This window comes from Peromyscus leucopus, chromosome 2, assembly GCF_004664715.2.
Source record: "Peromyscus leucopus breed LL Stock chromosome 2, UCI_PerLeu_2.1, whole genome shotgun sequence".
NCBI lineage: Eukaryota > Metazoa > Chordata > Mammalia > Rodentia > Cricetidae > Peromyscus > Peromyscus leucopus.
The window spans coordinates 123,210,836-123,218,714 of NC_051064.1; positions in this window are offsets into that span (position 1 = coordinate 123,210,836).

Sequence of the window (7,879 nt, forward strand, 5' to 3'; positions counted from 1 at the left end):
ATCATTCTCTTCCATGGCAGCACTTACACAGAATTGATGTTCTTTTTATTCAAATAAATTGACTGTAATGATTTGGATCCTCTTATAGAAATGAAAAGAAGTTACCTGTAAGATGTCCCTGTCGAAGCATGTGGATTCCTTTTGGGCTTGAGTGCTTGTGTGTGCATGTGTGTGTATGTGTGGTTGTGTGTGTGAGTGGGCAAACATGCTCCTCTGTGTGTGTGCAGGATTGTGAGTATGAGTGTGGAGGTTAGAGTTCAATGTTGGGTGATTTCTTCACTTGCTCTCTACATTAAATTTTTATAATATCAAAAAATCTATTTTTTTTATTAATTATGTGTGTATGTGGGGGGAGATTCGCATGGCACATCTGCATGCAATACCCATAGAAGCCAGAGGAGAGCATCAGATAACCTCAAGCAGGAGTTACAGGTGATTGTGTGCTACCCATGTGGTTGCTAGGAGCTGAACTTGTGTCCTCTGCAAGGGCACAAACACACTTAAACAATGAACCATCTTTCCAGCCCTCTAGTTTAAAGTGTTTAAAGTACATTTATTTATTTAGTGTGTGCATGGTGAGCAACATGATGCTGATACTGGAATTAAAATGCTCACTATGATGATGAGGCAGAGGAGAAGGAGGAGGAGGAGGAGGAGAGGGAGCATAAGAAAAGGTCTCTTGGTTAACCTAGAGCTCATTATTATGCTAGACTGGCTGATTGGAGCCCTGGTATCCTCCTGTCTCTACCTCCTCAGATCTGATATCACCAGATTACTGCTCTGCCTGGATTTTTGTCTTCTTTCCAGGGAACACGGAATCCAGGCTCAGTTGCTCACACTTGCATGACAAGCACTTCACTGATGAGTCATCCTCCAGCCTCTCTTGATTTATATTCTATGAAAGATTTGTGTTTGTATTCTTCCTTAGGGGAGGAGGATCCATAATTCTGTGGTTTGGGGACCCATGGTGTATTAAATAGGTTAATCTGTGAAATGACTGTTGGTACATTCCAATCTGACCTTCAGAGCTGACAGTCACCTTGATTTCTCCAGGAAGAGATGCCCAATAACACCCTTGAAAGGTATCTAACTTTATGGCAGATAAACATTAAGGTATATCCTCTTTTTAAAATTCGTTTTTATTATTGTATGTGTATTGGTGTTTTCCATACAGGCAATTCTAAGAGAATGTCTGATTCTCTGGAAGTGGAGTTACAGAAGTTGTGAGCTGCCAAGTCAGTGCTGGGAATCGAACTGAAGACCTCTGGAATTTGACTATCTTAAGAACCTCAGCTCTCAACAGCAGAGCCTTCTCTCCAGCCCCTGCTTTCACTTCATTATACCATTGTTCCCCCTTTTAACCCACACCCAACTGATACTTTTATTTCTATTTTCTGTTTGAGATAAATCTTGCTTTGTATCCCAGGCTGGCCTCAAACTCTCCCAACACTCCTGCATCAGCCTTCTGAACGCTGGATTATAAGCTTGTGCCGTCACAGCCAGCACCCACTCATTTAAAGACAAAAAATGATAGTTTGATTTGTACACTAAGTCAGATCCCCTGAAGCTGGAGTACGGGAATCTGAGAAGATGCGATGTGGGTGTTGGGACCTAACTTGGGTTCTCTGGAAGAGCAGTGCACACTCAACTACTAAGCCATCTCTCCAGGCCCTAAAACTAACTTCCATTACACTTATTTATGTATTGTGTGTGGTCACACTTGTGCCATGGTGTGCTGTGGAGGTAGAGGACAATTAAAGGGAATCACTTGTGTCTTCCTTCCATATGGTACTCAGGGACTGAACTGAGGTCACCAGGCTTGGCAGCTGCTGCCTTTACCTGCTGTACCATCTCCACAGAGAGGAGTCAAGGATGTCTCTGAGTTACCAGTTTGAGCAACTGACTGAACAGTATTGTCATTTTAAAGACAGGACAGGAGCTCTGGGGAGGAACAGAGGGCACGTGTGTTTGTTTAGGCAGGCAGTTTCATAGACTGACGAATTGGGCTGTTTTTCAAGCAATTTAAATTATGTGTCTAATATTCAAGATGGTGACTGGGCTGGACACATTCAGAAATGCATATATACATTAATATACATTACATATATAGTATGTAATTAATCTTGTTTACTTTAACTTTTATTATGGGAAAATTATAAATATTTATAAAAGCAGAGAGTAAGAGAATGAATATCTCTGTGCTTAGTTAAGTCTCTGCTTAACATTTGTTAGTTTTGGTCTAGTAAAATGGCTCAGTGGATTAAAAGTGATTGCCAGGCAAGCCTGACCAGCTGACTTGGACTGTCAGATCCCTGTTGGAAGGAGACACCACCTCCAGAAAGTTGTCTCTGCCCTCCACACATGGGCCAAGACACCCACATTCACACTCAAACTTGTCCCATATCTCCAACTCCTCTTCCAAGGGCCACAGTAGTTTAAAGCAATGTCCCATTCTGTGACCCATAAATACTTGTCATTAAAGAGAAGAAGCATTTAAACTGGTGTGATGGCATGTGTCCTCAATCCCAGCCCTCAGGAGATGGAGAGAGTAGGATCTGAAGATCAAGATCAGCCTTGGCTACTCAGTGAATTTGAGGGTAGCTTGGAACACATAAAACTATGACTCAACAAAACAAAACTGTGACCCCCAACTCAGGTTTAGAAATATACTATTTTCACTGGGCATTCCTGGCAGAGAGAGGCAGATCTCTGTGAGTTTGAGGCCAGCCTGGTCTACGAAGCTGGGTGGAGCAACACGGGCTTTAATCACAGAATTTGGGAGGCAGAGGCAGGCTGATCCGTGAGTTTGAGGACAGCCTGGTCCACTCAGTGAGTTCCTGCACAGCTAGAGCTACACACTGAGACCCTGTCTTGAACAAAAAGAGGACTGGGGGTCTGGAAGGTGAGCTAGAGAGATGCTCAGTTGCTAATAACCTCTAACTGCTCTTGCAGAATGATGAGGTGACTTTCTGCCATCTCAAATCCAGTGATTGGTCCCAACCCACAGAGAGTGCAAAGCATCATGAACACAGCAGTGCTCTGCATCCCATTGTGACTCTTGAGACACAACCTAATAAGCCCACCCTGTCTGCAAAGAAGAACTAGTCTCCTGCTTAAGCATACAGCCCCCTTCCTCTCTCCTCCTAGCTTGGTGAAAGGTTCCTAGTCTGTGAGAGAAGCATGCTTGCTTAGTGTGAGCTCTTCTCAGGTTCTCTGAACAAAACCCGCCTGCATTTGAGTCCGGTCTCCTGACTTCTTTTTCCACATTATTTCTTAACATAGTACCCAATCCCGGAAGAGGACTTGGAGAAGGAGACCCCCTAGCAACCCAGGGAGCAGGTGCAGCAGCAGGGCACCCAGGGCTAACCCTTGATCCTGAGGTGTCCCTGAGACAGTTCCACCCTGTCTCTGAACCTCCCATACTTTCTCCCACTTACCCTCCCACTGCCAGCCCTCTGGATTGAGGATTGCAGTTTTCCTTGGACCAAGGACCTGTTTATCCAGACTGCCAGGCCCTGGCATGGGCAGCTCTCCAAACACTTGGGCTTGTTTCTCTAATTGCTCCCTTGTTAATCCACCTGGACTTCCTCTTGTCTCTCCCTCCCTCCCCAACCTCTGTCCCCTCCCCTTCTTCTCCTACTGGCCCCAGAAAAAATGAGGGTCATTCCTTACAGTCAGATACCCAACCCCTTACACTCAGACATCCAACCTGAGGCCAATCATGACATGTGAGGTGATGGGTGTCTTCTATCTGGATGAGTCTTTGGGACTGACTCCCTTATCTTCCTGGTGCTCCACACTCCTCTCTCCAACCCTCTAACAGACACCCTAACTTCTCATCTCTCCTGGCTCTAAAATTCAGTACCAGGATTGAACTCAGACATTTGGAGCTCGGCTGCAGCTGCCTTAACCACTAAGCAGATTTTATTTCAGCGTGTGTGTCCTTGTGAGAAATTAGGTGAGGTCCACAGAGGCAGCAGCTCTTCAGCACTGTGCTTCATGGAAGAAGAGGCTGTGGAAGGAAGACAGGACTCTGCCTTGTGTCGGGACTGGGAATGGAGACTTGATTTTCATCCAGGGCTAGTCATGGCAGGTGGTGTTTGTTCTGGATCTTGAAAGAAAGCGAAGATTCCAGTGGGTAAAGATGAAATTACAGAGGAGGAAGCTTTAGCTAGTGAGAGCAGGAGGAAGGTGTCTTATTAGAGATCCAGTCAGGGATCCAGACTGTCATGGAGGGCATGTCTTGGGTGTAGCAGTGTGATGTGGAAACCTGGCTTCTTCTTATCCAGGCTGCAATCTGGTTTATAGCCAGAGACTCTTGTCACTGTGTCCCCTCTTCAGTACGTGTGTGTTCTGTGCACAGTGTTTTCTCTTCTTCTAGATTCAAGGTATCAATTAGCTACTCAAAATTATTTTCTTGAAAAACATTGAAAATGTTAAAAAGAATCTGTTAAGTAGGATGTGTGCACGGTACAGTGGGATCTGCAACACTGGCTTTATATAGGAGGAAGTGGTGAAGGCATGTCAGGACGACACACCTTTAATCCCAGCACGCAGAAGCAGAGCCAGGAGATCCCTGTGAGTTCAAAGCCAGCCTGGTCTACATAGCAAGTCTCAGGATGGCCAGGACTACACAAACAATGTGTCTCAAGAAAAGTGAAAAATTAAAAAAACAAAAACAAAAACCCAGACCTTGGTAGTACATGCCTTTAATCTCAGCTCTCAGAAAGAAGCAAGTTGTTCTCTGGGGTTGATGTCAGCCTGGTCTACAGAGCAAGTTCCAGGACTGCACGACTACACAGAGAAACCCTGTCTGGAAAAAACAAAAAAGAAAGAAAAACTGAAAGAAATCATTAGGTCAACACAATGGGTCAGGGGTAGCTGCTACCAAGTCTAGTTGTGGGAGCAGAAAATACATCCACCGTACATGCCCATACACATGCGCATCAAAATTCAAAATAAATAAGTAAAATGTAATAAAAACATAAGCCTAAGAGAGGGTTCACTGGTTAAGCATACTCACTGGTTTCTCAGAAGACCCAGGCTTGCCTGCCAGAACCCACAGCATCTGTAACTCCAGTTCCAGTGGACCGAATGCTCTCTTCAGTCACTCCAGATACCTAGCACACACATGATGTACATACATACATGCACACACACATATACATAGAATTAAATAAATGAATCATTTTAAGTAATAAAAACAAAGAAAGGAAAGTAGGCTCGGGGCTCGGGAGAGCTCAGTCAGTGAAGGGCTTGCTGCAGAAGTGTGGGAACTGATCGGATCCACATCCTCAGGTGTGGGACGGGCACCTGTCACCCTGTGCTGAGGAGTGAGGACAAGGGGGTCCCTGGGGCCACACAGTCTACCCACATCACCAGGTCCCAGGGTTAATGAGAAACTGTCTCAAAAATAAGGTGAGAGGATTGAGGAAGAAACCAGATAGGTCTCTGTCATGTAGCCCAGGTTGTCCTGGAAATCTCTGTGTAGCAGTGGGTGACCTTGAACTCTTGCCTCTCCTAACTCTGCTTGTTAGTGCTGGGATTACAGGCCTGGGCCACCATGCCCAGCTCATGTTTTACTTTCTACAATTCTGTATGTTTTGTATTTTTATACCAAGGATACATAGCAAGACTCCCACAACACACACACACAGTGTGTGTGTGTGTGTGTGTGTGTGTGTGTGTGTGTGTGTGTCTGTCTGTCCGTCTGTCTGTGTGTCTGTGCATGTGGAGGTCCAGGATGTCCTCAGGTGTCATTCCTCTGGAGTCATCTACTTACTTCTGAGGCAGGGTCTCTCACTGGCCTGGTACTTGCCAAGTAGCCTAGGCTGGGTTACTAGAGATCTCCAGGGACCTGCCCAGTGCTAGGATTACAAACACTCACCACCCTGCCTGGAATTTTCACCTGGGTTCTGGGGAGCAAACCCAGGCCCCGGCACTTACAAGGCAAGCACCTTACTGACTGAGCTATCCCAGCCTTTTATTGGATTTTATTTATTTACTTCTTACTTATTTACTTAAAGTTAATGGTGTTCTGCCTGAATGTGTATGTTTGTGCCATATGAATGAATGCCTGATGCCTATGGAATCCTGAAAGTGGGTCAGATCCCTTGGAACAGTCGTTACATGTAGTTATGATCCACAATGATAACCTGGGTCTGTAGGAAGAGCAGCTAGTGCTCTTATCTGCTAAGCCAGCTATTCAGCAACCCCCACCCCAGTACTTTCATTTTTTAATCATAGACTCTCATTATATAGTCCTGGCTGGACTGGAAATAGCTATGAGAGCAAACTGGCCTAGAACTTGTGGCAATCTTCCTGCTCTGCCCTCCAAATGCTGGGAGTACAGCCATGTGCCACCATGCTGCTGGGAAACACAACTTTACAAAGCAGAATAAAATAATAATGTACACTTCAATGGTTTCTGGGAAAATGCTGTACCAGCCAGGCAATGCAGCACACACCTTTAATCCCAGCACTTGAAGCAGAGGCAGAAGAATCTTTGTAAGTTCAGGCCAGCCTGGACTACATAGTGAATCCCTCAAAACAAAACTGGCCTGGCCAGGGTAGAGACAGTTTCTGTTGACAAGCCTGGGGGAAGGTGACACTTTCCTCCCTGAGGTTGATTGTCAAAATCACACCACACCCTGAATATCACCTACATCCTGTCCCTTCACAACACAGAGGCATCACCTTCCAGAACAGACAGAGAAGTGCACAGCACAGCATGGATGTCAACACACACACACACACACACACACACACACACACACACACACACACGCACACTAAATAAATGAATATAATACATATTAATGTTAGGGTCTCAGAGGTGATTTAACAGTTAAGGGCACACACTGTTCTTCTCCAGGACTTGAGTTCAGACCCCAGCACTCTCCTCAGTTGGCTCACAACTGCCTCCTGCAATTCCAGCTCCTGGGGATCTGACGTCCTCTTCTGTCCTGCACAGGAACCCACACTAACAGGCACATACCCTTCACAATACAATATGTAATAAGTCATTTAAAACTTAAAATATTTAATTTCAGGCTGGAAAGATTGCTTCTTGGTTAAGAGCACTGGCTGCTCTTGCTGCCAGCCATAGAATTAAATAAATAAATGATTAACTCTCAGCACCTGCACAGGAGCTCATGACTCTGTGTAACTGAGTTCAAGCTGGTCTGACACCATCTTCTGGCCTCCATGGGCACCAAGTATGCATGTGATGTACAGACATACATGCAAGCAAAGCCCTACACACATAAAAATTATATAAAATAATTAATTTAAAAAGAAAATGTCTCTCTGGTCAGGCACTGTGTTCACACCTATAATAGAAGCACTCAGAAGACCGAAGCAAGAAATGTAAGAGTTCAAATTCCTTACATGGCAACATGTTGTATCAGGAAGGAAGGGGGAAGGAAGGTAGGAAGGACGGAGGGAAGGAAGGAAGAAAGGGGGAAGGAGGGATGGAAGAAGGAAAGGAAGGAAGGGAAAGAGGCGGAGAGAAAGGGAGGGAGGGAGGGAGGGAGGGAGGGAGGGAGGAAGGTACTTGTTCTGTCATGAGTCCACCATACAGAATCCCACAAGATTCCCTCAGTTGTTCTGCCCAGACCGCTCTTCCCCGCCATCTGCATGGCTGGTTCACTGGAGTGGGTAGCCATTCCAGCTTTGAGCTGGAAGTTCCAACCCCCATTGAGGCTTCGGTAACTATCATGTCTACAAGGCAGGGCCAAGAGAGGGCCCTGAAGACCTGAGATCCAGATGTGCCATCTCTCTTGGTTCCTGGACCCTGGACGCTAGAGGTTGGCTGAACAGAGTTCTCCAGAGAACACCGCTGGCCCAACACTCTGGTGCCCAACGATATTGGTGAAAT